Raw genomic sequence first — 22,798 nt, forward strand, 5'->3', positions numbered from 1 at the left:
ACATTAACTTTGAATCCCAATTAAGCAAGATGTGATCCAACTTCAACAAAACAAAACAAAATGATGAAAGAATTCCATTCTCCTCATTAAAAGATCTGCAATTCAAAAAAGTTATACCCAATTATTATTAATGCATTGTGAAATGTCCCAATAAAAATTTATGGACATTTCTTTTATCTCTTGTCACATAAATACCTGCACAAGATCTTGATTCTTGTCTCTTGGCCCACGAAGCCAAATATGTTTCCTATCTCATCCTTTCCAGGGAAACATCTATCAACCTCTGCACTAGAATCATGGAGCCCAAAACAGCCAGAAAATTTCATATTTAGCATCTTGATTATAAAGATTAAAAAAAACAACAACAACAACGCAAAGAGAAGGGACAGGGCCGCTCCCCTCCCCCCCACCCCTGCTTCCCAGAAGTATTAGGACTGGCCCCCAAGCCTCTGGGCTGTGCTCTGCTCTTCCCCAAGTCACAGCTCAACAGACGTTTGTTAACTGACTAGAAAGGAGCAGGATTTCTCAGAGAACCTATAAATCAGACAGCATGCCCAATCTCCATTAAATATACCTTTCCCCTCCTGCCTTTTGCTCTTTGTTTAATTTAATGGAAATCCAATGCTTGGATGAAATTCAACCCCACTCTGTCTCCAGCAAGTGCTCAAGGATGTTATGTGAGAAGCAGCTGTGAAGACGGGGTGTGATCAGTTAAATGTGAGCAGAGTTGAAAGCCTGGAAAGAATTCTATAGCTTAGTAATGGTTTATTAAAAAGCCCTGGCAAGGCTTCACTGGATTGACAGTTGGCCCACACCTTTCTCTTCCTTCTGAAAGAGCTCAGCAAAACCAATCTGCCTCTGCCTGAGACCTGCCATTCCACACTGCAGAACTCTACCAGGGCACAGTGTTTACACTAGAACTCGATTCATCATATTTACAAAAGGTCAAACATGACTGAACAGCCTGCCTGGAGATTTTATTTAAATCTACTGTATTTCTTTAAAGGCTTAAAAAAAAAAATTCAACCTGTGCTTCGAATGAAGGGGCCATTTGATTTGTGTGATTTGTGTTTGAAAGGTCATCAGCTATATTATAAAACTTGGTCAGCAGAGATGGGGATGAGAGGAGTTGAGAGTTGACTAATAATGGGGGAATGTTCCCTCTGTGCTCATGAAGGCTTATTCAAAGGTATATTGTTTGTACACACTTTCAGAATATCCACTCTTCTAACAGTTGTGTTTGGGGAAATTAGAATCTCAATTCAAGTCCATAGAGATTGATAATACATAGATAAAAGGATAGATAGGAAGGGAGGTAGATAGATACACTGAAAAAACATGGTCAAAAAAACACGACTAAGCAATTGTTTGATGATGTGGATCATGTATTATCCTCAAGTTCAGAGAAAGGATATGCAGCCACATACACTGTCCTTAATTTGTAGGAGGAATTTTTACAAAGAATGTTCACCTTATGTTGGTGGTTGGCTGGTGGGAGGGTAGGGTTCTTCCTATATATTCCCAACTGCATTCATGTGACATGCAACCTATCATGAATTGTCGCCTACAATAGGAAGCTTGTGAGGACAAAGGCGTGGTGTTCATGGGTGTTGGGATTAGTTCTTGAAACAACTTTTTTCCTGCCAATCCATTTAGGGAAATTCTACACAAATAAAGCTCTCAACAGTCCACAAAGACATTGCTAGTGTTGATTTGAAAACAAAATCAAAGATCCAGGAAATTTCTGAGGAAAAGTGGATTGATTACATCAGAAGGTCCCACACATAGTTGCTTACCACAATCACGTGGGAGCTATTTTCTAAACATGTTTCAAGAGCTAAAGAACCCTAGCTTAAGAATGAAAGAAACATGTGCTTCACTAATGTGTCAAAGGAAGAATGAGGAAACCTGTAGAACTGGCATAAGTCTGAAAAAGGGGGTGAAGAGGAAGGAAAAACAAGAGTATCTCTCACATTTATCATTTTCCTACATACGGGAAACATACATATACATATACAGGATACATATATTAACACTCTTGTTTTCAGAGTAGCACAGTGGAAGGCAGAAGACCAAATCAGTGGAGAGGACCAATTTTGCTATTACACAATCTGGGCTTGAATCCCAATTCTGCTACCACATCATTATCGAACAGCTCTGAACCTCAGCTTCCACAAGTATAACATGATTCTAGAGATAAGACCTTCCCTATTTGCTTGTTAGGAAGATTAACTGAGATAATCTGTGTAAACATTTCACCAAGGTGCCTGATGAACCCTCTGCAAAATCTATTAGGATAGACAGGAAGCAAGTGCAAGTTCACAGAGGGGCTGTTGGGATCTTGACTTTCCCCACATGGTCTTATCTTCACTTGGGATCACAAAACTGAAGAGGCCTTGTGGTTCTCAAATTTGACCGCACATCTGAATTATCTGCAGAACTTTCTGTTTTAAAATCTAGATTTTTATGGGGCACCTGGGTGGCTCAGTCAGTTAAGCGTCCAACCTCAGCTCAGGTCATGATCTCACAGTTTGTGAGTTCGAGCCCCGCGTCGGGCTCTGTGCTGACAGCTCAGAGCCTGGAGCCTGCTTCAGATTCTGTGTCACCCTCTCTTTCTGTCCCTTCCCTGCACTCCCTCTCTCTCTCAAAAATAAATAAACATTAAAATATATAATTAAATAAATAAAATCTAGACTTTTAGGCCCTCCTCACATCTATTTCATTAGACTCTCTGGGATGGATTCCTGACATTACTATGTTTAAAAAATATGTCCCAGATGATTCTGGTAAGCAACCATGTGTGGGACCTTCTGATGTAATCCACTTTCCATCAAATGAAGGAATCCCTTCTTCAAAATCCATGTTCCAACCTCTTCAGGGCACAGCAGTGCTCTCAAGTAGATAGTATCTTCTATGGTGTCATTTTGGTTGTTGGACACTGTTTTTCTATGAGGTCCAAAAATCTTACAATCTCTACACCCCCATCTTACTTCTTAGTAGGAAACGACTTTTCCTATGCAATAACTTTTCTAAAATCTTTTTTTTTAATTTTTTTAATGTTTATTTCTGAGACAGAGAGAGACAGAGCATGAGTGGGGGAGGGGCAGAGAGAGAGGGAGACACAGAATCAGAAGCAGGTACCAGGCTCTGAGCTGTCAGCACAGAGCCCAACGTGGGGCTCGAACTCACAAACCGTGGGATCATGACGTGAGCCAAAGTGGGTCGCTCAACCGACTGAGCCACCCAGGCGCCCCAAACTTTTCTAAAATCTTAAGGAGGCCATTCATCAAGCCTTCATTCTTTATCTTTATCTTTACATTCTTTATCTTCTCCATCTTCTTCAAATATTTCTCCTAGGACATGGTTTCTAAATCAACTTAACATCATCTTCTTCCTCATCTTAAACACTAGGTCAATCATAATATTCCTCCTTAAAAGATTTTACTAGAACACAATAGATGCTGTGTGTGGCCTGATCAGCACAATCATTTTCATGATCTCCCACCAAGCAGTCTAATTTTTATTAGTTTGTATCTTTTGACAGCTATCTAATATTGTTCAGGTTGTGGTCCATTTCAAACTCCGATGCTCTTCAGAAACTGCTAGCAAACCAAATCTTCCTTATTTTTACGGCCATGTTTAACTTTTTTTTTTTTTAATTTTTTTTTTTTTCAACGTTTATTTATTTTTGGGACAGAGAGAGACAGAGCATGAACGGGGGAGGGGCAGAGAGAGAGGGAGACACAGAATCAGAAACAGGCTCCAGGCTCTGAGCCATCAGCCCAGAGCCCGACGCGGGGCTCGAACCCACAGACCACGAGATCCTGACCTGGCTGAAGTCGGACGCTTAACCGACTGCGCCACCCAGGCGCCCCTGCCATGTTTAACTTTTTGAGGAAAATGAAAGGCTATTTATTTCCCACTCTTGAAGTTTCTTTTGGAGATTTTGGAATCAATTTTTTGAGACGATAAGTAGAATTTTTATTATAATCAACATATGTGTTATTCCTCCTTGCTTTGCATTGTTTTGCATCATCTCATTCAGCCTTTGGCTTAAAAAAAAAAAAAAAAGGCAGGACCAAAGCCTGTGGAAGTCCACGAGAGACCTCCAACTGGGTGGACATAGATTCACACAACCAGCTACAAGTGATGCTACAAAATGCTTTGCTGACCTCAAGAAAAATTATAATTGGAGAGCTCCTTGGATCTACCATCGTCATAAAGCGATTTATAAAGGAACTAAAGTCAGCTTGAGATATCTTCCTCTTAATGAATACACACAGGTGGCTCTGTATCCTTGCCTTTTCTAAAGATACATAAACAATTTAATGGTCTATTTCAGAATGTTGCATGGTTGTAAATGTCAAGATTGAGAGTTTATGTCAACCAGAAGCTAGCCTTTGTGAGAATAATGGAATTATTTGACTGTCTCCATTTTTCCAGAACTTATTTATGAGCCCTCAGAGGTTACTGACAATGATGCTGAGGCTCAGCAATCACATTTCTAAGGTCTGTTAGCATTTTAGAGGCATGGTTCCTTTTATTCTCAGGTACTTGAATTCTCTTAAGTCTGCTAAATCTTCTTTTACTCACTTGTCATATTGCTTAGGCCACAATACCCCCTTATTTTCTTTGGAATTTTCTTCCTTTCAAGTCAGAAAATGTTTCCCATTTTCAAGACAATGGAAACAAAAATAGAAATTATGATTTTTCTCTTCTTTTCATCATGTTAACACAGAAATCTTTATTTTTCAGAGTGCAGGCTTGATACGTCCTCCAATGTAGGTACTTGTTACAAAGATCACTAAAACAGCTTTCTGGGCCACTGCAAGTCTGGGAATGTCCCTCCCAACACAATCTTCCCTGTACTATGCCCTGCTTTCATATTCAACCTTGACTGACCATTTGGCATCTGAGGACAGATCATTTTCTGTTAGAGCATAGAGGGACTGTCCCGTACATGTTGGATGTTTAACAGCATCCCTGTCCTCTGGGTTCCATGCACCTCCCACCCCCCAGTTAGGACAAATTGAAAGTATCTTCAGATGTTGCCCCCAGTCGGCTTCCTAATTTTTGGAAATTTTGAAAATCACATATCAAAATTTTTTATATTATTATTAACCTTCCTTTTATATTATTATTAACCTTCCTTTATATTATTATTAACCTTCCTTACACATACCCCTTGGCATCTCTAGGCTGGTTCATACTTTTTGTTTAATTTATTCTCAAGTTAGTTAACATACAGTGTAGTCTTGGTTTCAGGAGTAGAATCCAGTGATTCATCACATATTAACACCCAGAAAGTGCCCTCCTTAATGCCTATCACCCATTTCCCTACCTCCACCAACCCTCAGTTCGTTCTCTGTATTTAAGAGTCTCTTATGGTTTGCCTCCCTGTTTTTATCTTATTTTTGCTTCCCTTCCTCTATGATCGTCTGTTATGTTTCTAAAACTCCACATGAGTGGAATCATGTGATATCTTTCTCTGACTTATTTTGCTTAGCATAATACACTCTAGTTCCATCCATGTTGTTGCAAATGACAAGATCTGATTCTTTTTCATAGCCAAGTAGTATTCCATTGTGTATATATACCACATCTTCTTTATCCATTCATCAGTTGATGGGCATTTGGGCTCTTTCCATAATTTGGCTATTGTTGAGAGCACTGCCATAAACACTGGGGTGAATGTGCCCCTTCAAATCAGCACTCTTACAGCCTTTGGATAAATTCCTAGTAGTGCAATTGCTGGGCCGTAGGGTAATTCTACTTTTAATTTCTTGAGGAACCTCCACACTGCTTTCCAGAGTGGCTGCACCAGTCTGAATTTAGGCTGGTTCATATTTACATTTGCTACAAATATCCCATGCAGTTGGATTGTATGTGGCCAGACCAGGAACCTTCCATGGAGGACACAAACTCCCAAGTCTATTGTCCTTAGAAATTGTTTATCAGATCTGACATCTCCCTCCATTTCATTTGCAAATCTGCCATTTTTTAATCCACCAAAGAAGAATTGGAAACCTTCGGCCCCCAGAGCTTCTCAGATCGCAAGGTTCATATTTAAAATAGTGAAATCATAAGATAATAATCTGATGCTTGGTGCTTCTAATTCCAAAACCCACACTGATTCTGGGAATGGAAGGAACCAACCAGTTTGCCTTGAGCTATTTCCAAGCCCTTTCTAAGAAATGCTTACTTATACCACAAGTAATCTTTTTCCCTCATAGCTTATTTCTAGCTACTTTCCAACAAAGTTTATTTTTCTCCTTTTTACTAGTGCACACTAGATGTACTTTTAGTGATGTGTCCTTGTAATAAAGTCAACTGAGCAAAACCCAGAGGGGAGGATATTTTCAAATGTCTTTTGGAAAGAAAGAAAACAATCCACAAAAAAAGGAAAGGCAACACTGTTCTTTTAGAAATAGCCTGCTGTGGCAAAAAGAAATGCACAGAAAAGGACAATTTTGTGATTCAATAGGAATGCAAAAGTCAGAATTATTGCCAATACAGAAGGACAGAGGTGCAAATGCTGGGAAAGTTAAGGTTGCCAGGCTCTCCGTATACGCACAAAGAACTTCTTGTCTTACGCTGCCGAGAAAGACAAGCTATGGACATTTTGCCTATCTTTCCCACCTAAATGTAAAGGCTAACACAAATTCGAATTTGAGTTCCTAACACAAATTCTTTCCCAGAGATTCTTGGGAAACTTCCTGGGTCAACACCCCCCTCCCACCTCCTAGAATATGTTTGACACCTGCCAGTAGCTACTGGGCAAGTGTTTTTCAAACTTCAGTGTGTTTAAGGGTCAATAGGAGAGCTTATTTCAAAGGTAGCATTCTGGGGCCTGTCTACCAGAGGTTCATTACATGCAGGCTGGAGCCCAGAAATTCACTTTTTTTTTTTTGAATGATTTTTTTTTTATTTACTATTTTTGAGAGAGAGAGAAAAAGCATGTGAGCGGGGAAGGGGCAGAGAGGGGAGGGGCGAGAGGATCTGAAGCGGGCTCTGTGCTGATAGCAGAGAACCCGATGTGGGGCTCGAACTCATGAACTGTGGGATCATGACCTAGGCCAAAGCTGGATGCTTAACCAACTGAGCCACCCAGGCGCCCCAGAAGTTCGCACTTTTTAAATTAAGTAACACAGGTGATTCCGATGCATGTTTGAAAAACACTGTCCCAGGTACCCTAGGGTGAAACTGGGAAAACCCTGATAACTGGGGCCTGGTCATGTAGGCACAAAATGTGTTTTATCACGGCATTCAGTACTTCTCTCCCCAAAGAAACAATTGGCAGATAAGCAATATAAAATAGTGTTATCAGAGCTTGTATGCAAACCCTTCCCAAAAGAGAAGCAACATTTAAAATAACTTGTTATTCACACAGAAAAATATGTGTTTAGCAAAAATATGCTGTTAAGACTATTAAGCTTTAGTTTCTGTATAAATGAAGATTTCTTCCCTCAAAGAAAAATTAGGCCACAAGAAATTTTTTCTCCTCTAATAAACCATGACATTCGAATGCGTGAATGAAAGGACAAATGCCTTGCCAACGTTCTCCATAAAAGCTGACCGTCTGTGAGCCCAATGAGACAGCCTAGCCCTTGCAGATCTGAAGCTGGAACCTAGCTGTCCGACCCACTGACGGTTGTTTTCATAACAGATGATTGAGAAAAGTCCCCTGCCACTTCTGCTTCAGGGTCTGTGCTGTCTCTAGTCAAGACAAGCTGATGTCCACCAGCTAACATTCATGTCTCCATCAACCTTGTCTCCAAGTCCCAGAAACATCTAACACAAGCAGAAGTTCTCTTTCTCAAGGTACATGGACCACATTTAGCAGAGGTCATGATACTGTCATCTCTATTTGAACCCGAACTGACATAGCTTTTACTCTTGTTCTGCACAAATAAATGAGAAAACACAAACGAGATCCTTTTTTTTCTTTTATTAATGGACAAAAGTGCACAAAATTGTAAGTACTCAGCTGCATGAATTGTCACAAGGTTGAACACACCTCTCTAACCATCTAGGACCTCACCTGGAGCCAAAACATCACAGCATCCCACAAACTTCCTTCCATATTCTGCCAGTCACTATACCTCCCAGGATAGGGGCAAAGGTGTGGTTTTGATTATTTGGGGCCGTTATTAAATGAGGTAATATTGTATGTGCTGCTTTGTGTGTGATATCTTTCAAAGCAAGTATTTTAATACACGGATGCCCATCTCATGCCCCCTGTTCTCCTGAGATACTGGTATTCATCAGATATCTGTAAAGACCCTTCAAAAGTTGTCAGTAGAGCAAAGCAACTGACCAACCTCCTGAGAAATTTAACAGCAGCCTATAGCACTAAATGGGAGGAGATTCACCATAGAAACCATTGCTCTCTTTCCATCAGACAATAAATTTGTATCAAATGCCTACTGTGTACTAGCTCTACATTAACACTATGAGGTAGAAAAGTCATGGCCCATCCAGAAAGCACTCAGAATGTATCTGGAGAGGTTAATACACAGACATAAAAGAAAGAAAGAAAAGTCAGGATGTGTGTATATACTTACAGTGCTGCATGTGTCTTCTAGACAATTCGAGAAAAGAACAATAAGGTGCTGCTTGAGTTACAGACAATAACTTCTTGAGTTACAGGCAATAATTGCAAAGTGAGTTTTGGAGGAAGGAGCCCAATGCATGGTTGTCACCAAGAGAAAGGGTTCTCAGGAGAGATGACATCGTGTCCTGTGTATCGCAGATATGGCTACAAAAGTTGTGTTATTAATGTCACTAGGGTAGGAACAGAAAGTTCTGTAGGGAGATAAAGATTTGGCCTAGGTGGGCAAAAAACAGGCAACATAAAAATAGGACCCTGTTAACAAAAAAAGAGACATCAATGTTTGAGAGTCAGTGATGGTTTGCCTCTGAGGCGTTCTTTTTCCTCAGAGAAACTCAGTATCTCTTTACAGAATCACTGTACTTGAGCCAATGACAGAGGTTCCATAATTGAATCTTATATCTTAGTAATAGCAGTCACTGCCAGGTAAGAGTTTGTCCTATTTAGTACGACAGATTTCCTTTATAGTTGGCCATAGCCAAAAAAAATTTTTTTGATAATAAAATATTATTGATCGGGTGGCAGGAACTCTTTCATGTATATGTTAGCTATAATCTTCACCATGTCCTAAAAGGCAAATACTGAAAACTAAGATTCAGATGGCTGCAATACCTTTCATATAATTAAATAGCCTGTAAGAGGAACTGCCTGGATCTGATCCCAGGTCTATCTAGATACAAAAATCACCTAGAGAGCAGAGGGTGATCCCTTTAATTGGATGTGCTGATAATGATCACAATGGCCCAATATAATTGTTATATGGTATTTTCTATTCTATAAATTCTTTATTCTGTATCGCTCTTCACAGTCTCACAAATAGGTTTATCTGCATTTGACCCTCACAATGACCATACTGAGTAAGCAAAACCAATCTTAGCCCATGTCACAGGGGAGCTCACCTAGTTTGTCAGCAGGAGGCCACAACTGAAGGCCAGATCTGATTTCATAATCAGTATTGTTTCCACTGACTAGAAATGTACAACTTTAGTACTTCTGTATGGATATGAAGATAAACCATAATATGATCTTTAGCTCATGGGTAAAATAAAAATCCAAGATACATTTACTGATAAAATGTCTTTGTAACACAAGTTGCTCAAAATACTCTTCTTAAAGAAAGGCCTGGGGAGGGGGTAGGATTCCAACAATCCTAATGATCATCTATTTCCTCAAAATCCCGGACTTGTTCAGCAGCATGGAAACTCTTACAGAAATGGCTTTCCCTGCATCTGTCTGAGAATAAGAGAAGTAGAGGAAGGTTAAACATGCAAATGATGCTGCAAAATTCATGACTGTAGATGCATCTGATTCCCAGCCCGCAGCTTTAGGGGGGCACGTGGCTCCCCTGGATAAAAGAAAGTAAGCATGGAAAGAAGCTGGCAGGCTTTCCCAGAAAATACACCACCCTTGGGCACCCTGCCCAAGAAAGAATCAGACAACATAGCCAGATGATTTAAATGCTTAGCTGCTAACCTCAGCCTGAAGGAGCCTTGTGTTGGCAGTCTTCACTAAGATTCTCAGGCTTAGCAAATAAGCCAGGCATCCCATACCACTAAGGGCCACGGAACAAGAACCTCTTAGGAGGACAGTCTAGGCCAGATAACCCCCTTCCACCTCACAGATCCATGAATACCGTTTGCACAGCAAGTGGGATGAGTGGTCATTGAAATCAAATAAACATATGGCTTCAAGGATTCTCGGGCACCCCCTTGCCTACAGGCTTTCTCTGCTTGCTTAAGGTCTCCCCATCGTATTAGACAATGTCAGGGTTCTACCCAGACTCCCCAGGATATCTTTTGACCTTGTTTGTGCATGCCCCTCCTCCCTTTGGTGTGTTTTACACACCCATGGCCAGCAAGTATTTTTAGGACTGCCCTAAGGCTACTGGAAGCGGGAGCCTGAAGCACTTCAAAATACAAAAAGCCCTTAACCAATGCCTGACAGGCATCATCTATGAAAGACCCAGACCACTTGCCCAGGCCCCAGAGCAAGTCTGTTTGTGCCTAGAATGCCACAAAATTTTTGGTGAACAATTCTTTCAGTCTTTTTCTTCTTTCTTGTAAGTTTTCATTTAAATTCCAGTTAATTAACATACAGTGTTATATTAGTTTCAGGTGTCAAACATAGTGATTCAACACTTTTGAAAATACAACACCCAGTGCTCATCACAGCAATGCACTCCTTAATCCGCATCACCCATCCTCCCACCCACCTCCCCTCTGGTAACCATCAGTTTGTTCTCTATAGTTAAGAGTATGTTTCTTGGTTTGCCTCTCTTTTTTTCCCCTTTCCTCATTTGCTTAGTTTCTTAAATTCCACATATGAGTGAAATCATATAGTATTTGTCTATCCCTGGATGACTTATTTCACTTAGCATTACACTCTAGCTCCATCTATGTCATTGCAAATGGCAAGATTTCATTCTTTTTATGGCTGCATAATATCCCATTGAATATATATACCACATCTTTATCCATTCATCCGTCCATGGACACTTGGGCTGTTTCCATAATCTGGCTGTTATACTGGCTGCTATAAACAAAGGGGTGCATGTATTCTTTTGAATTAGTATTTTTACATCCTTTGGGTAAATATCTAGTAGTGCAATTGTCGGATCGTAGGGCAACTCTATTTTTAACTTTTTGAGGAGTCGCCATACTCTTTTCCACAGTGGCTGCACCAGTTTGCATTCCCACCAACAGTGCAAGAAGGTTCTCCTTCCTCTGTATCCTTGCCAATACCTGTCATTCCTTGTGCTGCTGATTTTAGCCATTCTGACAGGTGTGGGATGACAGATCATTGTCATTTTGATTTGCATTTCCCTAATAATCAGTGATGTTGAGCATCTTTCCATGTGTCTGTTGGCCATCAGTATGTCTTTTTTTTGGAAAAATGTCTATTTATGTCTTCTACCCATTTTTTTAATTGGATTGTTCATTTTTGGGTGTTGAGTTTTGTAAGTTCTTTATATATTTTGGATACTAACCCTTTATCAGATACGTCATTTGCAAATATCTTCTCCTATCTTGTAGATTGCCTTTCAGTTTTGTTGATTGTTTCCTTTACTGTGTAGAAGCTTTCTATTTTGATGATGTCCCAATGGTTTGTTTTGCTTTTGTTTCCCTTGCTGCAGGACATATCTAGAAAGAAGACACAGTGACCGGTGTCAAAGAGGTACTCCCTGTGTTCTCCTCCAGGATTTTTATGGTTTCAGGTTTCACATTTAGGTCTTTTATCCATTTTGAATTTATCTTTGTGTCTGGTGTAAGAAGGTGGTCAGTTTCATTCTTTTACATGTTGCTGTCCAGTATTCCCAGCACCATTTGTTGAACAGACTGTCTTTTTCCCATTGGATATTCTTTGCTGCTTTGGCAGAGATTAATTGACCATATAGTTGTGGGTTCATTTCTGGGTTTTCTATTCTGTTCCATTGGTCTATGTGTCTATTTTTGTACCAGTACCATACTGTTTTGATCATGACAGTTTTGCAATATAAATTGGAGTCCAGAATTGTGATGCCTCCAGCTTTGTTTTTCTTTTTAAGATTTCTTTGGCCAAAAAAGACCCAAACAGCCTCTTCTTAAACCTCAATCCAGGGAACCAGCTGGAGAAGACAGAAAATGCCGCTCCTCACAAAATACCCCCTATCACTTGAGAAGTCTACCTGCAATAAATTTCACCCCATCCACCTTCTTCAGTTACACAAATCAGAAGTCCCCGTGCACATCAATGTATGAAAAGAGATACTGGGGAGGGTGCTAGAGATGTAGTGTGTACCTGCAGTGTCTAAGGTGTAGATTGGCTAGTCAAAATGCCCCATTACTGAGTAAGTGTCTGGAGAGAGGTAAAACTTTGAGTTGCAATGACCATTTGTATCAGAGTGTGCAAAAAAGATTTGCAAGCAGATATGTACCGGAGAGAAGGTCTGAGCAGCTGAAGATGAAAGGGAAGTGTGGCTGGGGCAGGAAATCAGGATGAAAGTTTAGGAAACACAGGCCTGTTTCTCCTACAGCAATGGTTCTTCAGGTATAGAAGCTTTCTATTTTGATGATTCAGGTGATTCAAGCAGCATCAGCATCACCTGCGAGCTTGTTAGAAATGCAAATTCCCGCTACCTCTTAGAAATGGGCCCAGCAATCTGTGTTTTACAAGCCCTCGGCTGATTCTGATGACGTCAAAATTTGAGAGTCACTCGTCTAAGGTGTAGCTCTCAATAGAAACCCCGCCACCACCAAAGAGCAACTGTTGCCATGCCCTAAACACTAGGAGCTCTGGGGATAAATGGTGTCGATTTTCAAAGCCAATACCCATTTGGCAAAGCTTATTTTCAAGGTCTTTTTTCACTGTAGCTTTAAGGCCTTAAAGAGAAAAGTCTAAATTCTCACCTTCAGACACATCACTGCCCAGTGCGTGCATAAGAGATGTGGAAGTCCCAGTCTTTGCCCTCATGGGTGCATCTGTTAGCTGGGGTTTGCCCCTCCTATAAACATGCTGTCATACTAGCTAGAAATGTCTTCCAACGATAGAATGCTTCCTGTTCGGCAGAGAAGCTTCTTCAAATAGCTCCAGCTGCTGTTCTTGTCTGCCAGCTTGCCTCTCAGAAGTCGTCGGGAGATGGGATCAAGGTAATAGACGGCATAACAGGAGGAGATTCATAGTCACAGACACAGGCCAGACTCCACTCCCTGGTGGAGAATCTATGCCAACTTCAGGGTCAGGAATGAGGCAGAAGCCACCAGCAAGAGATTCATTTGTCCAGAATATCTGGACTACAGTTGCCCTGACAGAGTCCTATAAAAATCACAAGAGATCCAAAGGTAGGAACCAATTTAAGTAGAAGCCCCAGTATGCCTGTACCAGTCTAGCATGGGAAACATTCAAAAGGATGTAAGAAACTGAAATAAGGAAGATAAATAGAAAAGTGAAGAGTCAAGAGTGATGTGCTCTAAGTGGAAGTGCTCTGAGACCTCAGGGACGTGAGCAACCTCTCTGGACTTCCCTTCCCCTTCTTTAAAATGAATGAGTCAACAGGATGACCTCCAAGGCCAAATCCAGCTCTATAACTGTAAATCTCTCCACACGGTTGGAGGTGCCTTTCTTCTTTCTTTGCTGTGCTGGGTTCCCATGGGTCTAATCACCACTTCCTAATCTCTGGGTACATTTTCCTGCTGACTTTCCCAAAGGCAAACTTCTACATATTAAAAAAATGAAAACAAAAACAAAAACGAAAAATCTCCCAAAGTCTCTGCTTTTGAACTGGAGGTACAATTGATGCCCACAAAAAGAGTCACCGGGGTAAGCATATTTGGGAAAAAAAGCATTTCAGCAATGGAGGAAGGAAAAGACATCGAGCCCAATGGATATTAAAAATAAAGGTTAGTTGGGGCGCCTGGGTGGCACAGTCGGTTAAGCGTCCGACTTCAGCCAGGTCACGATCTCGTGGTCCGTGAGTTCGAGCCCTGCGTCAGGCTCTGGGCTGATGGCTCCGAGCCTGGAGCCTGTTTCCGATTCTGTGTCTCCCTCCCTCTCTGCCCCTCCCCCGTTCATGCTCTGTCTCTCTCTGTCCCAAAAATAAATAAACGTTGAAAAAAATAAATAAATAAAAAAATAAAGGTTAGTAAACGTTCGGAGAAATCTCTCTCCTTTCCCTGTATCTATCCTACTCTTTCTTTTCTCCTGCGTGACTCTCCTTTCTCGTGCTGTTTATTAAGCTCTTATTTCATACTTTGCACATTCTCTGCTGGCATGAATAAATCCTCACAACAACGATGTGAGTGAGGCACATACCATTAGTATCTTCATCTTATCATAAGGAAACTGAGGTTTAGGGACATTAACATTCCCAAGATGACAGAGAGAATAAGTGTAAGACTTGGAACCTACATCCAGGAAAAGCCGGGTCCAGAGCCAGGCTCTTAATCCTCCGGTGTGCTGCACCTCTCAAATTTCCTTTATGAACTGTTAATTTAGGATAAAAAACAATGAGTTTTAGAAAATTTGTTTGAGGTTTATCTTAAAAAAAAAAAACAACTAATGTTTATTTATTTTTGAGACAGGCACAGAGCGTGAGCAGGGGAGGGGCAGAGAGAGACAGAGACAGAATCCCAAACAGGCTCCAGGCTGCTGAGCTGTCAGCACGGAGCCTGATGCGGGGCTGGAACTCACAAGCCGTGAGATCATGACCTGAGCTGAAGTCGGACATGTAACCGGCGGAGCCACCCGGATGCCCCAAGTTTTATCTCTTTTTTAAAGTAACCCCGAAAGACTGTTGCACATTGCTTCAGGCAGAACAGTGATCCTGACACTACATCTCAACAGACAGTTATCTGAAGAGCATCCGATGTATCCAACAAGGGATCAAGGTGAACGATAAGCCCTCGATGTCTTGACATGAGGTTCTTAGTTTCATCAACCAGAGCCTGAGTACTACTCCAGATTCTATTCTGAGAGAGCTACGTGACCTTGGGAAAGTCAGTTGACATCTCCAGGGTTTAGTCTATCTATAAATTAAGGGGAGATTGCTTTCCTAAGAAAAAATACGTGTGACCGTTCTCATACCCCCAGAATCTTCAGGGAGATCTGCGGACTTGCAACTCAGCTCCTTTTTACGTGCAGAACAAATTCAGTAGTAAAGTTAGACAAGTAATCAGAATTTAGAAGTTGGCTTCTGGACTTGTATTCTTCAACATCTGAGGCTTCTATCAACCTCAAGTTTCTATATTTGCGTTCCATGTATTGGTTACTGTGGGTTTTTTTTCTTCCTTTAGCTTCACTCCCCATGAGTTAGAATATAAAGCACATCGACTGGCTATTCTAGAAATTAAAAACCTTTGCTTTAATGTAGAACAGTTACCTTAACTCACACTTCGGTATCTAGCCTGCTTACGTTATTGCTCTATGTCTCATAATTTCACAAGAGTTGCTTTTTTTATTTATGCCTTCGATAGAAAGGACCTGACTCTGGGGCAACCTCCTTCCCCCCTTCACTGCTTTCTTCTCCACTTTTCTAGAAACAAATACTTCAGAACAGGGGGAAATACTCATTAATCCCGTCTCTATTTTGAATCATGGTGGCTAGCCTTCTGGCTGCTTGTATTGCCAAACTTTGCTGTTTTTAACTTTCCTTTTTCGACTCAGTGATCGCAGACTCTAAGGAGTGGCCGAGAGGCAATCAGAGTTACTCTTGCATTTGAACTTCAGCAAGGAAATTACAGTGTTGGTGTACCCACTAGGAATAAATGTGCCATTCCTACTTCTCCCTAACAAGTTCCAAAAGTAAACCCCAAATATATAAAATGACATCTCTGCTGGCCACTTATAATGAGTCTCTCTCTTCCTAATCCCTCAATGCAGGGGTCTCAATTCAATTTAGCTGTCAAGTCATGTCAAGATTAATAACCCTTTAGAAGAGAGATCATCTTACCCAACTAACTAAATGAATCTCCCTCAGTGGGAATTCTGACTCTTGTAACTAAATCATGGTCTTAGGAATCATGGAGCTGGAAAGAAACTTCTGAGGTGTTGTAGGTCATCTTCATGTCTGGATAAAACCAAGTTCAAAACAAAGAGAATGAGGTGATCTTTACTTAAAAGAGCCAGAGATTCATTAGTCTTTTTCAGTCATGCAATGCTTAAATCCATAGACAAACATCACTCGTTTATATTTTTCAGAGGGAAAGAGTAAAAGAAATGGTTTTGACTATCAGATTTTAGTATAATTTAAACTGTAAGTGAAATTTGGACTCCAATTCATTAAGAATCTTTTTTACAAAAAAACCATGAACTTAATACATTGAAAAGAAATTGCTGAAATAAAGTGTGGGTATTTCTAAAATAAGTATACTATTGGCATGGACAAGCCGTGGCATTCAGAGCAACTAATTCAAACTGCCAGAAACGTACTAAAATAACTCTGCACATTAACAAAGAAATTCTAAAATTAATTTATATATTGTGTCACTCAGGAATCGTATTTGCAAGTATTGCATGCTGGCTGATTTAATCAGAAAATGAATGAATTGAAATTATATCAGCTGCTTGCAGAGTTGAGTCGCTAGGAAGGCTGGAAATTGGTCAGGAACAAGGGATACTAGACCACACCCAAAGCAGGGCCAGACTAGTCCAGTGGGGACTCTGCTTCTGATGTCCCTGAAAACCAGGCACAATAGCTTACAAAATTTTCCACCAGAAATGGCCCCCAGACCCCAGATGTTAGTACTGTACCTGTTATCCCTGATTTTCCCAGAAACGTACATTTCCTACCTTGCTATTGCCACCAGAAGAAATGGGAATCATTTATCCACTGTTCCTACTTCTTTGCATTTCTAGCAAATTTATATACATAGATGGATGTGCTGATTGGTCAACTGTGGATAAAGTGCCTACCAGAGAGGTGACAAACTATCTATCCTTTTGTACTTCTTATGGGAATTCCCGGGGCCCTGCCAAGACCCAGACTCTGCCAGACTCGAGGGCCAATAGTCAGGAGAGGCCAAGTCATGCTGCTTAAATGGACCACCCCAAAAATCTTAGTGGCTGAAACATAAAATATTTTTGTTTCTTTTTCTTTTCTTCCCCCCCAGCCCCGGCCATCCCCAGTCATGCTATGTATTTGTAACTAGTTACCTGAGACCTCTGTTCTGTGTCACTTTCTCATTCTCACTCAAGGACATAAGCTAACAGGGCAGACTCTATGTGGAAAGCTTCACGTCATCATGGCAAAGGGACAGTGTGGTGAAACATATACCAGTACTTAAAGTTTCTAACTGGAAGTGACGCGCGTCACTCCTGCTTCACCTTTAGTGGCCAAGCAAGCAGGGTGTAGGGAAATATGATTCTACTATGTGCTCAGAAAAAGAACCAGAAATACTAGATGGACAGCACTAATGAACAGCATAGTGATGAACTGCCAAATATATAAAGGGGATTCAGACATTAGGCAGTTAAAAACCGACAAACATCTACTACATATTAATGATAACTAACATCTATTGAGCAGTTACCATGTTCCGGGCACTGTTGTTACTGAGTTGCCTTACATATCTTATCTCATTAAATGGACTCTGGGACCTAGCTTTTAGCATTATTTTGATTTCTTGATGAGGAAACTGAGGTTGAAGAGATTATGTGACTTGCTCAAGTTCACATATCAGGGAATAAAGAACTAAGATTTCAACTTATAATTATCAATAAGTGTAAACAAAAGGAAAAAAAAACTCAGAGTTTTATCTGAATGGACAATAACCATACCACGTACAAAGCGACGGCTAAGGGCTCATATGGGAAGTAAAGTGTTAACTTTCCTCAGCTTCCCACCTCTGTTTCCCTTACTCTTTCAGTTCCCCTCTCTTCTCTCTCTGCTTTTAGCTCTCACTAGTCCTAGAAGCCCATCCCAAGTCTCCTTCATGGAGACTTTGATCAGAAATTGTGGAGTGAGAGACAACACAGAGTCTCACAGAGACAGAAGCTCTGGGTTCTGTCAGGCTTTGGACTGGAGGCAGCTCTGAGCTTCAGTCTTCTCAAAGCTGAACTGATAACAATAATCCCAAATTACAGTGTTGTGGTAGAAATAAGTTACAAATACTACATGTGTAAAATGTGATTAGTAGAAAGATGATCGATAAAGAATGTCTGCTGTAATGAGATACATCTGAAAAAAATGATAAGAAGCTTCAAAGTCCAAAAGGATGAACAGCTGAAGAAATTCCTGGCCAATAGAAAGAGATCTGGGTGACTTATATTTTTCAAATCTCTTCTAGAATAACATCAGATAGACTAGTGCCCACTCACAAGGCTTGCCTTTCGCTCTCCCAATGCGCCCTCCTATGTGAGAGCTTACTACCGCCATACAGATCCCCCCACCCCATTTAAAAATAGAGTGTTCCTATGAGCTTTTTCATAAACAGAAACGGCTTAAAGCAAAGAGTATACCCCCTTGGAAAAAGATACTAACATAGGTTTTCATAAAAGCGAAGTGACAGTACTATGAACTTTCAGAGAGTGGGGGGTACCTATAAATCTAATTTATTAAGCCTTTCCTTTTCAGACTCTCTGATGCATTCCAGGAAACAGTGACACCACAAATGATGTTAAACCTTATTCATTCCGTTGATAATGAACAATCATCATGTGTGCCTTCTGGACAATGTATTCTTAAAATGATTCTGCTCATTTGGGTATGTCACTGTGAAGTTAGAATTTCTGAATTCTTTTACTTTTATCAGGTTAAGTGGTGAGGAGAGGTCAATGTGGAATAAAAGTGAAAGCACCGCTGAACAGAGGGAAAAGTGATGCTAATAACTGGAGAAAATGTCAGGGCCAACTAAAAGTTTCCATTAAAACATCTCCCATTACAATTTGTCCTGTGAGTGCTGTGGCCGAAAGTGCCCTGGTCACTCCTTTGAGCATTTTCCATTAATTATTTTTCCATTGTGTCGATTAGACTAGAACCAATTGCTTATAAGCATTCACATCCACAGCAGGTCTAAATTAACGATAGAATGTTGTTCTTTCAAAGCCAGCTTTGTGCAAGGCAAACCCAGTGGTAGCAGATGGACATTTTCTGTTGCAAAGAGCGCTGTGTATTTATTATAAAATTAGGGATTCTGCTGCTTAAGAAACAGTGCGATTTTGCTTCCTTTACACCAAAAAGTAAAAGCATTCATCCTCTGTCACATATCTGAAAATCATCTCTTTGTTGGTATAAATAATAGCAAAATAAGAAAAGGAAAGACCAATATGGGAAGAGTCCACAGTTTTCCATTATTGTTGTGTAAATTACCCACTTTTGTTTCTTTGGCAGCATTTTTTTAAAGTAGCATTGGTTTCCTGGGACACAGAATACCTTTCAGCACCATGCCACATCTCTAACAGGTCTTATTCATATCTTAAGCAAAACACATTGAAGAAGGTTGAATTGTTTTATCTCGTAAATCAAATGTAAGTGATTATTTGGTCCCAATATTAGACTGTACTGTGCTTCCCTGCCCCTTTGGCCCAGATCACTGTCAGATGCCTATAACTTATTTCTTTGTGGTTTTAGCTAGAACTTCTGGTCTTCAAAGAACAAAATTTTAATTCTGTTTTCTGGACGTTGGGACCTATTTTAGTCTCAATTATTGATAAATACTCCTGTCAACTTCTCAATTATAAACCAGAGGCATTATTCACTTCTTCTTCATTGATGAATTTTCATACCAAGCTGATGAAGGGCACTATTTTTAGAATGAGTTCCTCCAGATTTCACCCAAACATCTGCAAAGAGGATAGCATGAAATTGAGCATCTCCATTCCCGAGCATACGCAAGGTCGCAAAAACACAACACAGTTTCCCAAGTAAATATTAGCAGCCTGAGAATTACCAAGATGATAATGTTACTCCAAAAACTGTCTCTTGTCTATCAATATGGGTTGCTGAGGTTGTTCCCTTGGTATGTGCACATCCACTCTGCAACCTGCCTTCTTTGGCATTCTTGGTATGTGTTTTCCGTGGGGAAAAAGATTAGCGGAAAGGCTCCTCTTGTATTTTCTCTGTTGTCATTTCCTCTTGATGTTACTTTCCCTCCTTATTTCTCTATAACTTCTTTCTGTAATTAATAAAACTTTCAAATGGCAACATCATATTTCTTGCCTTTGTATTTATATTTCAGGCTCTTAGACTAGAAAGTAAAGATTGGTTTATATTTCTCTTTAGAAAAAAGAAGAAGAAGAAAGAAAAATGTAGTCACTTTCACTTATATGATTTTAGAAAGTATTTCTTTCCCAGAAGCCCTTAATACAAAAGAAACTCCTCCCCTTAGTGAAAGTCTCCCCAGGAGGGAATGTAATCAGCCACATTTAGTGCCTGGAGGCAGAAAGATCAGGCAGTCATCGAGTACCTCTTGCTGGGAGAATCTGGGAAATAAAGGCCATTTACACATATTTGGTTAATTAAAAAGTTAGTGTTGTATGTTACTGAATCTATAAGACTATTTCTTTTCTTTCTCTGTGTTTTGAATATACTGAAATTTTGAACATATTGCATTTTGAATATACTGAAATTTTGAAAGCTCTTCTGCTGAATTTTCATGATTCAATGCTTTACAAAAGCAATAGTATAAAACTTCTTTTAAACATCCCCAACTAAACCCTAATGCTATTTCCCCCTGTGAAGTAAGACTGTAAGAATGTGTAATTCAGGTTTTACAGGGCATACTGTTACTAGGAAAAACAATATAAGTCAGCTTCTCATTAAGGTGATCTACATCCTGCATTATGACTTCTAATTATCGACATTGACTCCAACTATGACTCATCATTCCCATGAGTTTTAAGACAAGAAAGTACAAAAGCCAAGGAGAAGAATTTTGTAATCAGTATTTGGGCAACAGAGGATTGGCCCATTCTATCAGGATTGGAGAAATTCCTGACACCTTCTCTGCCTTTTTTATGGGAAATAATACACCGCCTTATTGTCAAAGCCAGTTTAAGTAGGGAACTCTGGTTACTTGTAACAAATAGCATCTTGATATACAACACAGTGCCCTTAGTTAAAAGGAACAGAATCCAACTCTGGGTCACTTAGCCAAGAGAAGACATATTAGACAGATACCTGAGGGATCACAGGACAGACTAAAGTCGGAGAGAACAGACTTAGAAACTAGCAGAAATCTAGGAGGTAAGAGAGAGCCATGATTTAGAAAGCTATAAGAGTGCCATAACAGACTTTATAGTCTCAGATGGCTCCCTCCTCATGCTTGTTTCCTTTACCCAAGATTTACTATCTGGTTGGCCATGCTTAGATCACATTCTCCCACTGGGGTATGAAGACAGCAGGAAGGAATGGGAAGATTGGCTCCCTTGATTTTCATATTGGGAAAAGAGCAACCTCACTCCAAGAAGATGTAAGACAGGTAAACTCCAAAAGGGGAACTGGAATATTAAGAGAAATGGGATGGATTCTGGGCAAGTTAAAATGACAAATGATCTAGCAAAAGGGCATGAGCTTTGAAGTTAGACCTTGAGCAAATTACATCCTCTCTTCAAATTTCAGTTTTAAAATCTAGAAGATGATAATGAGTATGGTGATGAATATAATATCTGCTCTGTAGATTTCTTCCAAAGAACAAACAATGTGTACAAAATTGTTAGCGTAGAAACCATGACAAAGTAGCTATGGACCCTCAGCAGCAGTAGCAGCACTATTCTCAGTTCTTTTAGAAGACATGGCTGACATCGGCCAGAACACCCTCTTCCCTGATTATAGGATTGTTCTTTTTTTTTTTTTTTTCAAAAAAAATTTTTTTTTAGCGTTTATTTATTTTTGAGACAGAGAGAGACAGAGAATGAACAGGGGAGGGGCAGAGAGAGAGGGAGACACAGAATCCGAAACAGGCTCCAGGCTCTGAGCGGTCAGCACAGAGCCCGACGCGGGGCTCGAACTCATGGACCGTGAGATCATGACCTGAGCCGAAGTCGGATGCTTAACCGACCAAGCCACCCAGGCGCCCCTATAGGATTGTTCTTTTAAAACTCAGGGCATTGGGGCACCCGGATGGCTGAGTCGGTTAAGTGCCCAACTCTTGGTTTTGGCTCAGGTCATGATCTTGTGGTTTTGTGGGTTCGGCCCCACATCGGGCTCTGCACTGGCAGTACGAAGCATGCTTAGGATTCTCTCTCCATCTCTCACTGCCCCTCCCCCACGTGCACTGTCTCTGCCTCTCTCAAGTTAAATTCACGAACTTAAAAAAGAATTAAAAAAGAAAAGCCTCAGGACTCCAATAGCAACATTCTAGACGATGCTCTGGGCAATAAACCAGTCAAAAGACCTAATCCCAATATTCAATCTAAGAAGGAGAAACCCCCTTATGCTTGGGAATCAAGTACCAAATACACTCTGGGTATCTCCCTACTGAAGTGAAGGAAAATCTGTCTGGTGGCCCTCAGGAAAAGTGGTAGTATAATTGATGAGACAGGGCAAGGCCTTGGAGCTCGAATTCAATCATCATCTCAATCAATTCCAACCCTCAAGAATGGCTTCTTTCTCCTTCACATGAGACCTGGGACCCTCAGAGCTACGGCGATTTCACTTGGAAGACAGTAGCTTCTTCCCTAACTCTACCCACTGAGGGGCTCCAGGCGGATTTCTGGGCTCTCGCTGGCACGCAGATCGCTCAGGAGCTGGGGGAAGTGGAACTTCAGAAGGCATTG

Source organism: Lynx canadensis, chromosome C2 (genome assembly GCF_007474595.2).
Source record: "Lynx canadensis isolate LIC74 chromosome C2, mLynCan4.pri.v2, whole genome shotgun sequence".
In the NCBI taxonomy this organism is placed as follows: domain Eukaryota; kingdom Metazoa; phylum Chordata; class Mammalia; order Carnivora; family Felidae; genus Lynx; species Lynx canadensis.